Here is a 20,906-nt window from a genome sequence, read left to right as displayed (position 1 = left end):
TCTGACCTCCGGCCGTATGTCTTGGACACTCGGGTGAAGAGAGGGGCTGAGCTGTCAACTGATCACCACCTGGTGGTGAGTTGGATCCGCTGGCAGGGGAGGAAGCTGGTCAGACTTGGCAGACCCAAGCGTATCGTGAGGGTCTGCTGGGAACGTCTAGCAGAATCCCCTGTCAGGGAGGTCTTCAACTCCCACCTCCGGGAGAGCTTTGACCGGATTCCGAGGGAGGCTGGAGACATTGAGTCCGAATGGACCATGTTCTCCACTTCCATTGTTGACGCGGCCGTCCGGAGCTGCGGCCGTAAGGTCTCCGGCGCCTGTCGCGGCGGCAATCCCCGAACTCGGTGGTGGACACCGGAAGTAAGGGATGCCGTCAAGCTGAAGAAGGAGTCCTACCGAGCCTGGCTAGCTCGGGGGACCCCCGAGGCAGCTGACGGGTACCGGCAGGCCAAGCGGACGGCGGCCCGGGCGGTCACGGAAGCAAAAACTCGGGTCTGGGAAAAGTTCGGGGAGGCCATGGAGGAGGACTACCGGTCGGCCTCGAGGAAATTCTGGCAAACCATCCGGCGCCTCAGGAGGGGGAAGCAGTGCTCCGCCAACACTGTTTACAGTGGAGGAGGGGAGCTGTTGACCTCGACGGGGGATATCGTCGGGCGGTGGAAGGAATACTTCGAGGATCTCCTCAATCCCACTGACACGCCTTCCGTCGAGGAAGCAGAGGCTGAGGATTCAGAGGTTGATTCATTCATCACCCAAGCTGAAGTCACTGAGGTAGTCCGGAAGCTCCTCAGTGGCAAGGCACCGGGGGTGGATGAGATCCGCCCTGAGTACCTCAAGTCTCTGGATGTTGCGGGGCTGTCGTGGCTGACACGCCTCTGCAGCATCGGGTGGCAGTCGGGGACAGTGCCTCTGGACTGGCAGACCGGGGTGGTGGTCCCTCTCTTCAAAAAGGGGGACCGGAGGGTGTGTTCCAACTACCGGGGGATCACACTCCTCAGCCTCCCGGGGAAAGTCTATTCCAGGGTGCTGGAGAGGAGAATTCGGCCGATAGTCGAACCTCGGATTCAGGAGGAACAATGCGGTTTTCGCCCTGGCCGTGGAACGCTGGACCAGCTCTACACCCTCCGCAGGGTGCTCGAGGGTGCATGGGAGTTTGCCCAACCAGTCCACATGTGTTTTGTGGACTTGGAGAAGGCTTTCGACCGTGTCCCACGTGGCATCCTGTGGGAGGTGCTCCGAGAGTATGGGGTCGGAGGCCCTCTGCTGAGGGCTGTACGGTCCCTGTATGACCGGAGCAGGAGCTTGGTTCGCATTGCCGGCAGTAAGTCAGACCTGTTCCCGGTGCGTGTTGGACTCCGGCAGGGCTGCCCTTTGTCACCGGTTCTGTTCATTATTTTTATGGACAGAATTTCTAGGCGCAGCCAAGTGCCGGAGGGGTACGGTTCGGGAGCCACTTGATTTCATCTCTGCTTTTTGCAGATGATGTGGTCTTGTTGGCTCCCTCGAGCCAGGACCTTCAGCATGCACTGGGGCGGTTTGCAGCCGAGTGTGAAGCAGCTGGGATGAGAATCAGCACCTCTAAGTCCGAGGCCATGGTTCTCGACCGGAAAAAGGTGGCTTGCACCCTCCAGGTCGGGGGAGAGTTCCTGCCTCAGGTGGAGGAGTTTAAGTATCTTGGGGTCTTGTTCACGAGTGATGGGAGAACGGAGCGCGAGATCGACAGGCGGATCGGTGCGGCGGCCGCAGTAATGCGGTCATTGTATCGGTCCGTCGTGGTGAAGAGGGAGCTGAGCCGAAAGGCAAAGCTCTCGATTTACCGGTCGATCTACGTTCCCACCCTCACCTATGGTCATGAACTCTGGGTCATGACCGAAAGAACTGGATCCCGAATACAAGCGGCCGAAATGAGTTTCCTCCGCAGGGTGGCGGGGCGCTCCCTTAGAGATAGGGTGAGGAGCTCTGTCACCCGGGAGGAGCTCGGAGTAGAGCCGCTGCTCCTCCACATCGAGAGGAGCCAGCTGAGGTGGCTCGGGCACCTGTATAGGATGCCCCCTGGACGCCTCCCTCGTGAGGTGTTCCGGGCATGTCCCACCGGGAGGAGGCCCCGAGGAAGACCCAGGACACGCTGGAGTGACTACGTCACTCGGCTGGCCTGGGAACGCCTTGGGGTCCCCCCGGAAGAGCTGGAGGAAGTGTCCGGGGAGAGGGAAGTCTGGGGATCCCTGCTCCGACTGCTGCCCCCGCGACCCGGACTCGGATAAGCGGCGGACAATGGATGGATGGATGGATGGAAGACTGTGACAATCTAATGATTCACATTGTTTTCCACGCCAAATGTCAGAAATCTGACCTGCAAAATCCACTTTTTTTCAACGTGTTCATGGTCCGTACATCAAATTTCCCCAGCAGCACTTGAACGCACCAATTTGGAGAGTAGTTTGAATCACTTTAGCAATATCAAGAATCACAAATTCAACTTTAAGAACAAAAATGATGGCAGATTATGTATCACAATCATCTTCTACAGCTATCTGTAGTGGTTTGACTTCTCCTCATGTTTCCTCACCAATATAATTTCTCACAATGGGCCAATTAAACTTGAACTACATCTAATTTTAGCTCAGTATCTAACTATAATGTCACCTCACCTTCCCAGATTGTGAGAGAAATCCGTGGCTCGGTGGTAGGGAACGTGATCCGGTGCGAGTTTGTAGTCCCCATGGTGAACGCCACCAAACTGGGCAGCAGCAATGCCACCACCCTCTCCATCGTCATGGGAACTGGCCCCTTTAATGCTAGTAAGTGGAAACAAGAGATCTGCAGCAATTCACTACTTGCTACTGATTCACATTGAATTTCAGCTGTAAATTATCCAAATTAAATCAAATGGCCTCCTTGGATCCAGATTCAGCCACACTACTGCTGTCAGACTTCTCACTGTTTAACTCCTGGTTTTGCACAGCTACAGATGTGGTCGGTACCTTCAACCAGAGCTTTAACAGCGGCCTTCTGGATGTTGCCAACCCCGCCAGCACAGAGCCAGCACCAACAACACCAGCACTGACATTTTCCAATGAAACGGTTGGTTCCCCTTTATTTTTTCAGTAACTGTAGAGCTCCGCAATGTTATAATAACTTTGGTCCTGGTAACAGGTTTTAGCCTTTGATTCAAACCAAACCAGAATCAGAAACGTGTTATTTTCTTGGTACAATAAGAGACAAAAACAGCACATTAGCTCAGTGGGAGTAACTGTGTGTTGTGTTTACCACCAGGTGAACATCACTCGGGACGGGTGTGCAGTCACTAAACTGTGTGTGGAGACACCAGACGACTGCGATCCTGCAGGAAATGGCACCTGTCTGTTTGGATCAGTGAATGCCAGCAGCCTGATGCCTCCCAACGGCACCGACCTGACCATCCAGCTCAGAGGAGAGTCAACAGGCTACGTCGCTCTGGGACTGACCGTCAACGCATCTGAGGTAAAAACAAACAAACCAAAAAAAACACTCACCCCAAGGCCTCATAAAAACCCAATCAGACAGATGGAGATGTTTAAAGTGCTGGTATTATACAAACAATACTGAACCAGATCACAGGATCTTGTAGGAAAAACTTGTTGACTTTGTATTTCGCCTGTTGTTTCCGCAATAGAGACAAAAGTCTAATTGTTCTTCTCTTCTTTTTTCTCCTCAGGGCATCACCATGCTTTTCGTCTGTGCTCGAAACACATCAGACAACACCTCAATTATCTTCCGCACACAGCAGAGAAACAACACAAATGCGGCGCTTAATGGAACAGAGAGGGTGAGGTCCTAATGGATGTAGCACAGACATACTGTCTCATTTATGCACCATGGGCCGGATTTACTAAGATCCCAGATAGCGGGCGCTATATTGTTTGCACCCGCTAAAATATTGCGTGTTTGGTTAGTGCACGCAAAACAGCTGATCTACTAAGAGTAACCCGCTAAATGAAAACGAGTGCAAACCGCAATATGTAAATGAGGGTTTTGCGAGTGGTAATCGTTTCCACCATGGAGAGAGTGGACAGAGAGCTGAACGGACGAAGGGACAGAATGACATTTGATCCGATGCATACAATGACAGCATGTGTGTTCATCTCTCTCGCGCTCTGTTTAGATAAATAAACACAAATCGCTACAGGGCCCAACTCGTCATAGAGTGACGAACAGGCAGCAGCTGCAGCGACAATCACACACCTATAACATGTGTGTGTATGCCGCCCATGATCCAGTGGATTAATAGAAAGCTCAGGTGGGACACACGGATCTAAACGCTCTGACCACTGACCAGAGGGATCAAAGACGGGTGAAGGCAGCGGTGACGTCTCTCAGTCCGGGACCGGGACTGAGAGACGGAGCTGAGCAGCCAGGTACTGGAGAGGGAGGAGAGGAGAGGAAAAGAGAGGAGCGCACTGCAGGACAGACGTGTGCCGTGCGTAACGGCGCGTAAAAGACTTTTAACACGGCTGAAAAACTGTTAGAGAATTACCCAGACGTGAGGAAATGCAGAGATGTAAGATCATGGAGCTCTGACAGGTATCAAACCAATAAACGCATACGTTTTCACAAAGTTGTATCAGTTAGTACATGGTTTTCAGACGTGGTAAATAAAGACGCAAAAACAGCCACCGCAATCTCTTCCTGGTTTGGTAAATCACATTGCCCTCGCTAAATAAATCGATTTACATCTACTCCTCCCAGTATTTTTGCACGTTCTGGCTATTTACATATTCATCAAGGCAAACACGCTAAATGGATTGCACGTGCTATTTTGCCCATTTGAGAGACGCAATCCTCGGTGCGTCCGGTTAGTAGATCAGGTTCCACGTGTGTTTGCGCATGCAATCACATTTGCACACGTTTAATACACGCAAACCTTTAGTAAATCCGGCCCCATGTGTAATAGTAGGCACATTTTAGACATGTCATTCAGATATGATCTTACTTGGTGTGTGGATCATAGTGTATTCTGACACGTCACTCCAACATCTGTCAAAGATTTTTAGTCAGGATGGATTATATTGAACATGAAGACTGTGACAATCTAATGATTCACATTGTTTTCCATGCCAAATGTCAGAAATCTGACCTGCAAAATCCACTTTTTTTCAAAGTGTTCATGGTGCGTACATCAAATTTCCCCAGCAGCACTTGAACGCACCAATTTGGAGAGTAGTTTGAATCACTTTAGCAATATCAAGAATCACAAATTCAACTTTAAGAACAAAAATGATGGCAGATTATGTATCACAATCATCTTCTACAGCTATCTGTAGTGGTTTGACTTCTCCTCATGTTTCCTCACCAATATAATTTCTCACAATGGGCCAATTAAACTTGAACTGCATCTAATTTTAGCTCAGTATCTAACTATAATGTCACCTCACCTTCCCAGATTGTGAGAGAAATCCGTGGCTTGGTGAGAGGGAACGTGATCCGGTGCGAGTTTGTAGTCCCCATGGTGAACGCCACCAAACTGGGCAGCAGCAATGCCACCACCCTCTCCATCGTCATGGGAACTGGCCCCTTTAATGCTAGTAAGTGGAAACAAGAGATCTGCAGCAATTCACTACTTGCTACTGATTCACATTGAATTTCAGCTGTAAATGATCCAAATTAAATCAAATGGCCTCCTTGGATCCAGATTCAGCCACACTACTGCTGTCAGACTTCTCACTGTTTAACTCCTGGTTTTGCACAGCTACAGATGTGGTCGGTACCTTCAACCAGAGCTTTAACAGCGGCCTTCTGGATGTTGCCAACCCCGCCAGCACAGAGCCAGCACCAACAACACCAGCACTGACATTTTCCAATGAAACGGTTGGTTCCCCTTTATTTTTTCAGTAACTGTAGAGCTCCGCAATGTTATAATAACTTTGGTCCTGGTAACAGGTTTTAGCCTTTGATTCAAACCAAACCAGAATCAGAAACGTGTTATTTTCTTGGTACAAAAAGAGACAAAAACAGCACATTAGCTCAGTGGGAGTAACTGTGTGTTGTGTTTACCACCAGGTGAACATCACTCGGGACGGGTGTGCAGTCAGTAAACTGTGTGTGGAGACACCAGCCGACTGCGATCCTGCAGGAAATGGCACCTGTCTGTTTGGATCAGTGAATGCCAGCAGCCTGATGCCTCCCAACGGCACCGACCTGACCATCCAGCTCAGAGGAGAGTCAACAGGCTACGTCGCTCTGGGACTGACCGTCAACGCATCTGAGGTAAAAAACAAACAAACAAAAAAAACACTCACCCCAAGGCCTCATAAAAACCCAATCAGACAGATGGAGATGTTTAAAGTGCTGGTATTATACAAACAATACTGAACCAGATCACAGGATCTTGTAGGAAAAACTTGTTGACTTTGTATTTCGCCTGTTGTTTCCGCAATAGAGACAAAAGTCTAATTGTTCTTCTCTTCTTTTTTCTCCTCAGGGCATCACCATGCTTTTCGTCTGTGCTCGAAACACATCAGACAACATCTCAATTATCTTCCGCACACAGCAGAGAAACAACACAAATGCGACGCAATCTGCAACAGAAAGGGTGAGGTCCTAACGGATGTAGCACAGACATACTGTCTCATTTATTCACCATGTGTAATAGTAGGCACATTTTAGACATGTCATTCAGATATGATCTTACTTGGTGTGTGGATCATAGTGTATTCTGACACGTCACTCCAACATCTGTCAAAGATTTTTAGTCAGGATGGATTATTGAACATGAAGACTGTGACAATCTAATGATTCACATTGTTTTCCACGCCAAATGTCAGAAATCTGACCTGCAAAATCCACTTTTTTTCAACGTGTTCATGGTCCGTACATCAAATTTCCCCAGCAGCACTTGAACGCACCAATTTGGAGAGTAGTTTGAATCACTTTAGCAATATCAAGAATCACAAATTCAACTTTAAGAACAAAAATGATGGCAGATTATGTATCACAATCATCTTCTACAGCTATCTGTAGTGGTTTGACTTCTCCTCATGTTTCCTCACCAATATAATTTCTCACAATGGGCCAATTAAACTTGAACTACATCTAATTTTAGCTCAGTATCTAACTATAATGTCACCTCACCTTCCCAGATTGTGAGAGAAATCCGTGGCTCGGTGGTAGGGAACGTGATCCGGTGCGAGTTTGTAGTCCCCATGGTGAACGCCACCAAACTGGGCAGCAGCAATGCCACCACCCTCTCCATCGTCATGGGAACTGGCCCCTTTAATGCTAGTAAGTGGAAACAAGAGATCTGCAGCAATTCACTACTTGCTACTGATTCACATTGAATTTCAGCTGTAAATTATCCAAATTAAATCAAATGGCCTCCTTGGATCCAGATTCAGCCACACTACTGCTGTCAGACTTCTCACTGTTTAACTCCTGGTTTTGCACAGCTACAGATGTGGTCGGTACCTTCAACCAGAGCTTTAACAGCGGCCTTCTGGATGTTGCCAACCCCGCCAGCACAGAGCCAGCACCAACAACACCAGCACTGACATTTTCCAATGAAACGGTTGGTTCCCCTTTATTTTTTCAGTAACTGTAGAGCTCCGCAATGTTATAATAACTTTGGTCCTGGTAACAGGTTTTAGCCTTTGATTCAAACCAAACCAGAATCAGAAACGTGTTATTTTCTTGGTACAATAAGAGACAAAAACAGCACATTAGCTCAGTGGGAGTAACTGTGTGTTGTGTTTACCACCAGGTGAACATCACTCGGGACGGGTGTGCAGTCACTAAACTGTGTGTGGAGACACCAGACGACTGCGATCCTGCAGGAAATGGCACCTGTCTGTTTGGATCAGTGAATGCCAGCAGCCTGATGCCTCCCAACGGCACCGACCTGACCATCCAGCTCAGAGGAGAGTCAACAGGCTACGTCGCTCTGGGACTGACCGTCAACGCATCTGAGGTAAAAACAAACAAACCAAAAAAAACACTCACCCCAAGGCCTCATAAAAACCCAATCAGACAGATGGAGATGTTTAAAGTGCTGGTATTATACAAACAATACTGAACCAGATCACAGGATCTTGTAGGAAAAACTTGTTGACTTTGTATTTCGCCTGTTGTTTCCGCAATAGAGACAAAAGTCTAATTGTTCTTCTCTTCTTTTTTCTCCTCAGGGCATCACCATGCTTTTCGTCTGTGCTCGAAACACATCAGACAACACCTCAATTATCTTCCGCACACAGCAGAGAAACAACACAAATGCGGCGCTTAATGGAACAGAGAGGGTGAGGTCCTAATGGATGTAGCACAGACATACTGTCTCATTTATGCACCATGGGCCGGATTTACTAAGATCCCAGATAGCGGGCGCTATATTGTTTGCACCCGCTAAAATATTGCGTGTTTGGTTAGTGCACGCAAAACAGCTGATCTACTAAGAGTAACCCGCTAAATGAAAACGAGTGCAAACCGCAATATGTAAATGAGGGTTTTGCGAGTGGTAATCGTTTCCACCATGGAGAGAGTGGACAGAGAGCTGAACGGACGAAGGGACAGAATGACATTTGATCCGATGCATACAATGACAGCATGTGTGTTCATCTCTCTCGCGCTCTGTTTAGATAAATAAACACAAATCGCTACAGGGCCCAACTCGTCATAGAGTGACGAACAGGCAGCAGCTGCAGCGACAATCACACACCTATAACATGTGTGTGTATGCCGCCCATGATCCAGTGGATTAATAGAAAGCTCAGGTGGGACACACGGATCTAAACGCTCTGACCACTGACCAGAGGGATCAAAGACGGGTGAAGGCAGCGGTGACGTCTCTCAGTCCGGGACCGGGACTGAGAGACGGAGCTGAGCAGCCAGGTACTGGAGAGGGAGGAGAGGAGAGGAAAAGAGAGGAGCGCACTGCAGGACAGACGTGTGCCGTGCGTAACGGCGCGTAAAAGACTTTTAACACGGCTGAAAAACTGTTAGAGAATTACCCAGACGTGAGGAAATGCAGAGATGTAAGATCATGGAGCTCTGACAGGTATCAAACCAATAAACGCATACGTTTTCACAAAGTTGTATCAGTTAGTACATGGTTTTCAGACGTGGTAAATAAAGACGCAAAAACAGCCACCGCAATCTCTTCCTGGTTTGGTAAATCACATTGCCCTCGCTAAATAAATCGATTTACATCTACTCCTCCCAGTATTTTTGCACGTTCTGGCTATTTACATATTCATCAAGGCAAACACGCTAAATGGATTGCACGTGCTATTTTGCCCATTTGAGAGACGCAATCCTCGGTGCGTCCGGTTAGTAGATCAGGTTCCACGTGTGTTTGCGCATGCAATCACATTTGCACACGTTTAATACACGCAAACCTTTAGTAAATCCGGCCCCATGTGTAATAGTAGGCACATTTTAGACATGTCATTCAGATATGATCTTACTTGGTGTGTGGATCATAGTGTATTCTGACACGTCACTCCAACATCTGTCAAAGATTTTTAGTCAGGATGGATTATATTGAACATGAAGACTGTGACAATCTAATGATTCACATTGTTTTCCATGCCAAATGTCAGAAATCTGACCTGCAAAATCCACTTTTTTTCAAAGTGTTCATGGTGCGTACATCAAATTTCCCCAGCAGCACTTGAACGCACCAATTTGGAGAGTAGTTTGAATCACTTTAGCAATATCAAGAATCACAAATTCAACTTTAAGAACAAAAATGATGGCAGATTATGTATCACAATCATCTTCTACAGCTATCTGTAGTGGTTTGACTTCTCCTCATGTTTCCTCACCAATATAATTTCTCACAATGGGCCAATTAAACTTGAACTGCATCTAATTTTAGCTCAGTATCTAACTATAATGTCACCTCACCTTCCCAGATTGTGAGAGAAATCCGTGGCTTGGTGAGAGGGAACGTGATCCGGTGCGAGTTTGTAGTCCCCATGGTGAACGCCACCAAACTGGGCAGCAGCAATGCCACCACCCTCTCCATCGTCATGGGAACTGGCCCCTTTAATGCTAGTAAGTGGAAACAAGAGATCTGCAGCAATTCACTACTTGCTACTGATTCACATTGAATTTCAGCTGTAAATGATCCAAATTAAATCAAATGGCCTCCTTGGATCCAGATTCAGCCACACTACTGCTGTCAGACTTCTCACTGTTTAACTCCTGGTTTTGCACAGCTACAGATGTGGTCGGTACCTTCAACCAGAGCTTTAACAGCGGCCTTCTGGATGTTGCCAACCCCGCCAGCACAGAGCCAGCACCAACAACACCAGCACTGACATTTTCCAATGAAACGGTTGGTTCCCCTTTATTTTTTCAGTAACTGTAGAGCTCCGCAATGTTATAATAACTTTGGTCCTGGTAACAGGTTTTAGCCTTTGATTCAAACCAAACCAGAATCAGAAACGTGTTATTTTCTTGGTACAAAAAGAGACAAAAACAGCACATTAGCTCAGTGGGAGTAACTGTGTGTTGTGTTTACCACCAGGTGAACATCACTCGGGACGGGTGTGCAGTCAGTAAACTGTGTGTGGAGACACCAGCCGACTGCGATCCTGCAGGAAATGGCACCTGTCTGTTTGGATCAGTGAATGCCAGCAGCCTGATGCCTCCCAACGGCACCGACCTGACCATCCAGCTCAGAGGAGAGTCAACAGGCTACGTCGCTCTGGGACTGACCGTCAACGCATCTGAGGTAAAAAACAAACAAACAAAAAAAACACTCACCCCAAGGCCTCATAAAAACCCAATCAGACAGATGGAGATGTTTAAAGTGCTGGTATTATACAAACAATACTGAACCAGATCACAGGATCTTGTAGGAAAAACTTGTTGACTTTGTATTTCGCCTGTTGTTTCCGCAATAGAGACAAAAGTCTAATTGTTCTTCTCTTCTTTTTTCTCCTCAGGGCATCACCATGCTTTTCGTCTGTGCTCGAAACACATCAGACAACATCTCAATTATCTTCCGCACACAGCAGAGAAACAACACAAATGCGACGCAATCTGCAACAGAAAGGGTGAGGTCCTAACGGATGTAGCACAGACATACTGTCTCATTTATTCACCATGTGTAATAGTAGGCACATTTTAGACATGTCATTCAGATATGATCTTACTTGGTGTGTGGATCATAGTGTATTCTGACACGTCACTCCAACATCTGTCAAAGATTTTTAGTCAGGATGGATTATTGAACATGAAGACTGTGACAATCTAATGATTCACATTGTTTTCCACGCCAAATGTCAGAAATCTGACCTGCAAAATCCACTTTTTTTCAACGTGTTCATGGTCCGTACATCAAATTTCCCCAGCAGCACTTGAACGCACCAATTTGGAGAGTAGTTTGAATCACTTTAGCAATATCAAGAATCACAAATTCAACTTTAAGAACAAAAATGATGGCAGATTATGTATCACAATCATCTTCTACAGCTATCTGTAGTGGTTTGACTTCTCCTCATGTTTCCTCACCAATATAATTTCTCACAATGGGCCAATTAAACTTGAACTACATCTAATTTTAGCTCAGTATCTAACTATAATGTCACCTCACCTTCCCAGATTGTGAGAGAAATCCGTGGCTCGGTGGTAGGGAACGTGATCCGGTGCGAGTTTGTAGTCCCCATGGTGAACGCCACCAAACTGGGCAGCAGCAATGCCACCACCCTCTCCATCGTCATGGGAACTGGCCCCTTTAATGCTAGTAAGTGGAAACAAGAGATCTGCAGCAATTCACTACTTGCTACTGATTCACATTGAATTTCAGCTGTAAATTATCCAAATTAAATCAAATGGCCTCCTTGGATCCAGATTCAGCCACACTACTGCTGTCAGACTTCTCACTGTTTAACTCCTGGTTTTGCACAGCTACAGATGTGGTCGGTACCTTCAACCAGAGCTTTAACAGCGGCCTTCTGGATGTTGCCAACCCCGCCAGCACAGAGCCAGCACCAACAACACCAGCACTGACATTTTCCAATGAAACGGTTGGTTCCCCTTTATTTTTTCAGTAACTGTAGAGCTCCGCAATGTTATAATAACTTTGGTCCTGGTAACAGGTTTTAGCCTTTGATTCAAACCAAACCAGAATCAGAAACGTGTTATTTTCTTGGTACAAAAAGAGACAAAAACAGCACATTAGCTCAGTGGGAGTAACTGTGTGTTGTGTTTACCACCAGGTGAACATCACTCGGGACGGGTGTGCAGTCAGTAAACTGTGTGTGGAGACACCAGCCGACTGCGATCCTGCAGGAAATGGCACCTGTCTGTTTGGATCAGTGAATGCCAGCAGCCTGATGCCTCCCAACGGCACCGACCTGACCATCCAGCTCAGAGGAGAGTCAACAGGCTACGTCGCTCTGGGACTGACCGTCAACGCATCTGAGGTAAAAACAAACAAACAAAAAAAACACTCACCCCAAGGCCTCATAAAAACCCAATCAGACAGATGGAGATGTTTAAAGTGCTGGTATTATACAAACAATACTGAACCAGATCACAGGATCTTGTAGGAAAAACTTGTTGACTTTGTATTTCGCCTGTTGTTTCCGCAATAGAGACAAAAGTCTAATTGTTCTTCTCTTCTTTTTTCTCCTCAGGGCATCACCATGCTTTTCGTCTGTGCTCGAAACACATCAGACAACATCTCAATTATCTTCCGCACACAGCAGAAAAACAACACAAATGCGACGCAATCTGCAACAGAAAGGGTGAGGTCCTAACGGATGCAGCACAGACATACTGTCTCATTTATTCACCATGTGTAATAGTAGGCACATTTTAGACATGTCATTCAGATATGATCTTACTTGGTGTGTGGATCATAGTGTATTCTGACACGTCACTCCAACATCTGTCAAAGATTTTTAGTCAGGATGGATTATTGAACATGAAGACTGTGACAATCTAATGATTCACATTGTTTTCCACGCCAAATGTCAGAAATCTGACCTGCAAAATCCACTTTTTTTCAACGTGTTCATGGTCCGTACATCAAATTTCCCCAGCAGCACTTGAACGCACCAATTTGGAGAGTAGTTTGAATCACTTTAGCAATATCAAGAATCACAAATTCAACTTTAAGAACAAAAATGATGGCAGATTATGTATCACAATCATCTTCTACAGCTATCTGTAGTGGTTTGACTTCTCCTCATGTTTCCTCACCAATATAATTTCTCACAATGGGCCAATTAAACTTGAACTACATCTAATTTTAGCTCAGTATCTAACTATAATGTCACCTCACCTTCCCAGATTGTGAGAGAAATCCGTGGCTCGGTGGTAGGGAACGTGATCCGGTGCGAGTTTGTAGTCCCCATGGTGAACGCCACCAAACTGGGCAGCAGCAATGCCACCACCCTCTCCATCGTCATGGGAACTGGCCCCTTTAATGCTAGTAAGTGGAAACAAGAGATCTGCAGCAATTCACTACTTGCTACTGATTCACATTGAATTTCAGCTGTAAATGATCCAAATTAAATCAAATGGCCTCCTTGGATCCAGATTCAGCCACACTACTGCTGTCAGACTTCTCACTGTTTAACTCCTGGTTTTGCACAGCTACAGATGTGGTCGGTACCTTCAACCAGAGCTTTAACAGCGGCCTTCTGGATGTTGCCAACCCCGCCAGCACAGAGCCAGCACCAACAACACCAGCACTGACATTTTCCAATGAAACGGTTGGTTCCCCTTTATTTTTTCAGTAACTGTAGAGCTCCGCAATGTTATAATAACTTTGGTCCTGGTAACAGGTTTTAGCCTTTGATTCAAACCAAACCAGAATCAGAAACGTGTTATTTTCTTGGTACAAAAAGAGACAAAAACAGCACATTAGCTCAGTGGGAGTAACTGTGTGTTGTGTTTACCACCAGGTGAACATCACTCGGGACGGGTGTGCAGTCAGTAAACTGTGTGTGGAGACACCAGCCGACTGCGATCCTGCAGGAAATGGCACCTGTCTGTTTGGATCAGTGAATGCCAGCAGCCTGATGCCTCCCAACGGCACCGACCTGACCATCCAGCTCAGAGGAGAGTCAACAGGCTACGTCGCTCTGGGACTGACCGTCAACGCATCTGAGGTAAAAAACAAACAAACAAAAAAAACACTCACCCCAAGGCCTCATAAAAACCCAATCAGACAGATGGAGATGTTTAAAGTGCTGGTATTATACAAACAATACTGAACCAGATCACAGGATCTTGTAGGAAAAACTTGTTGACTTTGTATTTCGCCTGTTGTTTCCGCAATAGAGACAAAAGTCTAATTGTTCTTCTCTTCTTTTTTCTCCTCAGGGCATCACCATGCTTTTCGTCTGTGCTCGAAACACATCAGACAACATCTCAATTATCTTCCGCACACAGCAGAGAAACAACACAAATGCGACGCAATCTGCAACAGAAAGGGTGAGGTCCTAACGGATGTAGCACAGACATACTGTCTCATTTATTCACCATGTGTAATAGTAGGCACATTTTAGACATGTCATTCAGATATGATCTTACTTGGTGTGTGGATCATAGTGTATTCTGACACGTCACTCCAACATCTGTCAAAGATTTTTAGTCAGGATGGATTATTGAACATGAAGACTGTGACAATCTAATGATTCACATTGTTTTCCACGCCAAATGTCAGAAATCTGACCTGCAAAATCCACTTTTTTTCAACGTGTTCATGGTCCGTACATCAAATTTCCCCAGCAGCACTTGAACGCACCAATTTGGAGAGTAGTTTGAATCACTTTAGCAATATCAAGAATCACAAATTCAACTTTAAGAACAAAAATGATGGCAGATTATGTATCACAATCATCTTCTACAGCTATCTGTAGTGGTTTGACTTCTCCTCATGTTTCCTCACCAATATAATTTCTCACAATGGGCCAATTAAACTTGAACTACATCTAATTTTAGCTCAGTATCTAACTATAATGTCACCTCACCTTCCCAGATTGTGAGAGAAATCCGTGGCTCGGTGGTAGGGAACGTGATCCGGTGCGAGTTTGTAGTCCCCATGGTGAACGCCACCAAACTGGGCAGCAGCAATGCCACCACCCTCTCCATCGTCATGGGAACTGGCCCCTTTAATGCTAGTAAGTGGAAACAAGAGATCTGCAGCAATTCACTACTTGCTACTGATTCACATTGAATTTCAGCTGTAAATGATCCAAATTAAATCAAATGGCCTCCTTGGATCCAGATTCAGCCACACTACTGCTGTCAGACTTCTCACTGTTTAACTCCTGGTTTTGCACAGCTACAGATGTGGTCGGTACCTTCAACCAGAGCTTTAACAGCGGCCTTCTGGATGTTGCCAACCCCGCCAGCACAGAGCCAGCACCAACAACACCAGCACTGACATTTTCCAATGAAACGGTTGGTTCCCCTTTATTTTTTCAGTAACTGTAGAGCTCCGCAATGTTATAATAACTTTGGTCCTGGTAACAGGTTTTAGCCTTTGATTCAAACCAAACCAGAATCAGAAACGTGTTATTTTCTTGGTACAAAAAGAGACAAAAACAGCACATTAGCTCAGTGGGAGTAACTGTGTGTTGTGTTTACCACCAGGTGAACATCACTCGGGACGGGTGTGCAGTCACTAAACTGTGTGTGGAGACACCAGACGACTGCGATCCTGCAGGAAATGGCACCTGTCTGTTTGGATCAGTGAATGCCAGCAGCCTGATGCCTCCCAACGGCACCGACCTGACCATCCAGCTCAGAGGAGAGTCAACAGGCTACGTCGCTCTGGGACTGACCGTCAACGCATCTGAGGTAAAAAACAAACAAACAAAAAAAAACACTCACCCCAAGGCCTCATAAAAACCCAATCAGACAGATGGAGATGTTTAAAGTGCTGGTATTATACAAACAATACTGAACCAGATCACAGGATCTTGTAGGAAAAACTTGTTGACTTTGTATTTCGCCTGTTGTTTCCGCAATAGAGACAAAAGTCTAATTGTTCTTCTCTTCTTTTTTCTCCTCAGGGCATCACCATGCTTTTCGTCTGTGCTCGAAACACATCAGACAACATCTCAATTATCTTCCGCACACAGCAGAGAAACAACACAAATGCGACGCAATCTGCAACAGAAAGGGTGAGGTCCTAACGGATGTAGCACAGACATACTGTCTCATTTATTCACCATGTGTAATAGTAGGCACATTTTAGACATGTCATTCAGATATGATCTTACTTGGTGTGTGGATCATAGTGTATTCTGACACGTCACTCCAACATCTGTCAAAGATTTTTAGTCAGGATGGATTATTGAACATGAAGACTGTGACAATCTAATGATTCACATTGTTTTCCACGCCAAATGTCAGAAATCTGACCTGCAAAATCCACTTTTTTTCAACGTGTTCATGGTCCGTACATCAAATTTCCCCAGCAGCACTTGAACGCACCAATTTGGAGAGTAGTTTGAATCACTTTAGCAATATCAAGAATCACAAATTCAACTTTAAGAACAAAAATGATGGCAGATTATGTATCACAATCATCTTCTACAGCTATCTGTAGTGGTTTGACTTCTCCTCATGTTTCCTCACCAATATAATTTCTCACAATGGGCCAATTAAACTTGAACTACATCTAATTTTAGCTCAGTATCTAACTATAATGTCACCTCACCTTCCCAGATTGTGAGAGAAATCCGTGGCTCGGTGGTAGGGAACGTGATCCGGTGCGAGTTTGTAGTCCCCATGGTGAACGCCACCAAACTGGGCAGCAGCAATGCCACCACCCTCTCCATCGTCATGGGAACTGGCCCCTTTAATGCTAGTAAGTGGAAACAAGAGATCTGCAGCAATTCACTACTTGCTACTGATTCACATTGAATTTCAGCTGTAAATTATCCAAATTAAATCAAATGGCCTCCTTGGATCCAGATTCAGCCACACTACTGCTGTCAGACTTCTCACTGTTTAACTCCTGGTTTTGCACAGCTACAGATGTGGTCGGTACCTTCAACCAGAGCTTTAACAGCGGCCTTCTGGATGTTGCCAACCCCGCCAGCACAGAGCCAGCACCAACAACACCAGCACTGACATTTTCCAATGCAACGGTTGGTTCACCTTTATTTTTTCAGTAACTGTAGAGCTCCGCAATGTTATAATAACTTTGGTCCTGGTAACAGGTTTTAGCCTTTGATTCAAACCAAACCAGAATCAGAAACGTGTTATTTTCTTGGTACAATAAGAGACAAAAACAGCACATTAGCTCAGTGGGAGTAACTGTGTGTTGTGTTTACCACCAGGTGAACATCACTCGGGACGGGTGTGCAGTCAGTAAACTGTGTGTGGAGACACCAGACGACTGCGATCCTGCAGGAAATGGCACCTGTCTGTTTGGATCAGTGAATGCCAGCAGCCTGATGCCTCCCAACGGCACCGACCTGACCATCCAGCTCAGAGGAGAGTCAACAGGCTACGTCGCTCTGGGACTGACCGTCAACGCATCTGAGGTAAAAACAAACAAACAAAAAAAACACTCACCCCAAGGCCTCATAAAAACCCAATCAGACAGATGGAGATGTTTAAAGTGCTGGTATTATACAAACAATACTGAACCAGATCACAGGATCTTGTAGGAAAAACTTGTTGACTTTGTATTTCGCCTGTTGTTTCCGCAATAGAGACAAAAGTCTAATTGTTCTTCTCTTCTTTTTTCTCCTCAGGGCATCACCATGCTTTTCGTCTGTGCTCGAAACACATCAGACAACTTCTCAATTATCTTCCGCACACAGCAGAGAAACAACACAAATGCGGCGCTTAATGGAACAGAGAGGGTGAGGTCCTAATGGATGTAGCACAGACATACTGTCTCATTTATGCACCATGGGCCGGATTTACTAAGATCCCAGATAGCGGGCGCTATATTGTTTGCACCCGCTAAAATATTGCGTGTTTGGTTAGTGCACGCAAAACAGCTGATCTACTAAGAGTAACCCGCTAAATGAAAACGAGTGCAAACCGCAATATGTAAATGAGGGTTTTGCGAGTGGTAATCGTTTCCACCATGGAGAGAGTGGACAGAGAGCTGAACGGACGAAGGGACAGAATGACATTTGATCCGATGCATACAATGACAGCATGTGTGTTCATCTCTCTCGCGCTCTGTTTAGATAAATAAACACAAATCGCTACAGGGCCCAACTCGTCATAGAGTGACGAACAGGCAGCAGCTGCAGCGACAATCACACACCTATAACATGTGTGTGTATGCCGCCCATGATCCAGTGGATTAATAGAAAGCTCAGGTGGGACACACGGATCTAAACGCTCTGACCACTGACCAGAGGGATCAAAGACGGGTGAAGGCAGCGGTGACGTCTCTCAGTCCGGGACCGGGACTGAGAGACGGAGCTGAGCAGCCAGGTACTGGAGAGGGAGGAGAGGAGAGGAAAAGAGAGGAGCGCACTGCAGGACAGACGTGTGCCGTGCGTAACGGCGCGTAAAAGACTTTTAACACGGCTGAAAAACTGTTAGAGAATTACCCAGACGTGAGGAAATGCAGAGATGTAAGATCATGGAGCTCTGACAGGTATCAAACCAATAAACGCATACGTTTTCACAAAGTTGTATCAGTTAGTACATGGTTTTCAGACGTGGTAAATAAAGACGCAAAAACAGCCACCGCAATCTCTTCCTGGTTTGGTAAATCACATTGCCCTCGCTAAATAAATCGATTTACATCTACTCCTCCCAGTATTTTTGCACGTTCTGGCTATTTACATATTCATCAAGGCAAACACGCTAAATGGATTGCACGTGCTATTTTGCCCATTTGAGAGACGCAATCCTCGGTGCGTCCGGTTAGTAGATCAGGTTCCACGTGTGTTTGCGCATGCAATCACATTTGCACACGTTTAATACACGCAAACCTTTAGTAAATCCGGCCCCATGTGTAATAGTAGGCACATTTTAGACATGTCATTCAGATATGATCTTACTTGGTGTGTGGATCATAGTGTATTCTGACACGTCACTCCAACATCTGTCAAAGATTTTTAGTCAGGATGGATTATATTGAACATGAAGACTGTGACAATCTAATGATTCACATTGTTTTCCATGCCAAATGTCAGAAATCTGACCTGCAAAATCCACTTTTTTTCAAAGTGTTCATGGTGCGTACATCAAATTTCCCCAGCAGCACTTGAACGCACCAATTTGGAGAGTAGTTTGAATCACTTTAGCAATATCAAGAATCACAAATTCAACTTTAAGAACAAAAATGATGGCAGATTATGTATCACAATCATCTTCTACAGCTATCTGTATTGGTTTGACTTCTCCTCATGTTTCCTCACCAATATAATTTCTCACAATGGGCCAATTAAACTTGAACTGCATCTAATTTTAGCTCAGTATCTAACTATAATGTCACCTCACCTTCCCAGATTGTGAGAGAAATCCGTGGCTTGGTGAGAGGGAACGTGATCCGGTGCGAGTTTGTAGTCCCCATGGTGAACGCCACCAAAATGGGCAGCAGCAATGCAACCACCCTATCCATCGTCATGGGAACTGGCCCCTTTAATGCTAGTAAGTGGAAACAAGAGATCTGCAGCAATTCACTACTTGCTACTGATTCACATTGAATTTCAGCTGTAAATTATCCAAATTAAATCAAATGGCCTCCTTGGATCCAGATTCAGCCACACTACTGCTGTCAGACTTCTCACTGTTTAACTCCTGGTTTTGCACAGCTACAGATGTGGTCGGTACCTTCAACCAGAGCTTTAACAGCGGCCTTCTGGATGTTGCCAACCCCGCCAGCACAGAGCCAGCACCAACAACACCAGCACTGACATTTTCCAATGAAACGGTTGGTTCCCCTTTATTTTTTCAGTAGAGCTCTGCAATGTTATAATAACTTTGGTCCTGGTAACAGGTTTTAGCCTTTGATTCAAACCAAACCAGAATCAGAAACGTGTTATTTTCTTGGTACAAAAAGAGACAAAAACAGCACATTAGCTCAGTGGGAGTAACTGTGTGTTGTGTTTACCACCAGGTGAACATCACTCGGGACGGGTGTGCAGTCACTAAACTGTGTGTGGAGACACCAGCCGACTGCGATCCTGCAGGAAATGGCACCTGTCTGTTTGGATCAGTGAATGCCAGCAGCCTGATGCCTCCCAACGGCACCGACCTGACCATCCAGCTCAGAGGAGAGTCAACAGGCTACGTCGCTCTGGGACTGACCGTCAACGCATCTGAGGTAAAAAACAAACAAACAAAAAAAACACTCACCCCAAGGCCTCATAAAAACCCAATCAGACAGATGGAGATGTTTAAAGTGCTGGTATTATACAAACAATACTGAACCATATCACAGGATCTTGTAGGAAAAACTTGTTGACTTTGTATTTCGCCTGTTGTTTCCGCAATAGAGACAAAAGTCTAATTGTTCTTCTCTTCTTTTTTCTCCTCAGGGCATCACCATGCTTTTCGTCTGTGCTCGAAACACATCAGACAACATCTCAATTATCTTCCGCACACAGCAGAGAAACAACACAAATGCGACGCAATCTGAAACAGAAAGGGTGAGGTCCTTACGGATGTAGCACAGACATACTGTCTCATTTATTCACCATGTGTAATAGTAGGCACATTTTAGACATGTCATTCAGATATGATCTTACTTGGTGTGTGGATCATAGTGTATTCTGACACGTCACTCCAACATCTGTCAAAGATTTTTAGTCAGGATGGATTATTGAACATGAAGACTGTGACAATCTAATGATTCACATTGTTTTCCACGCCAAATGTCAGAAATCTGACCTGCAAAATCCACTTTTTTTCAACGTGTTCATGGTCCGTACATCAAATTTCCCCAGCAGCACTTGAACGCACCAATTTGGAGAGTAGTTTGAATCACT

General features: G+C 45.7%; 1 protein-coding gene across 1 annotated transcript in view; it reads left to right on the top strand.

The window, feature by feature from the left end:
* Positions 1-20,906, top strand: part of LOC146960451 (uncharacterized) — a 46,574-nt gene that overhangs the window by 14,548 nt on the left and 11,120 nt on the right. The window lies entirely within an intron of this gene.

This window comes from Trachurus japonicus, unplaced genomic scaffold (assembly GCF_045865225.1).
Source record: "Trachurus japonicus isolate A0001 unplaced genomic scaffold, Traja_1.0 AP030342.1".
Taxonomy (NCBI): domain Eukaryota; kingdom Metazoa; phylum Chordata; class Actinopteri; order Carangiformes; family Carangidae; genus Trachurus; species Trachurus japonicus.
Note: the sequence above shows the minus strand (reverse complement) of the source record. Positions and strands in the feature narration are given on the sequence as shown.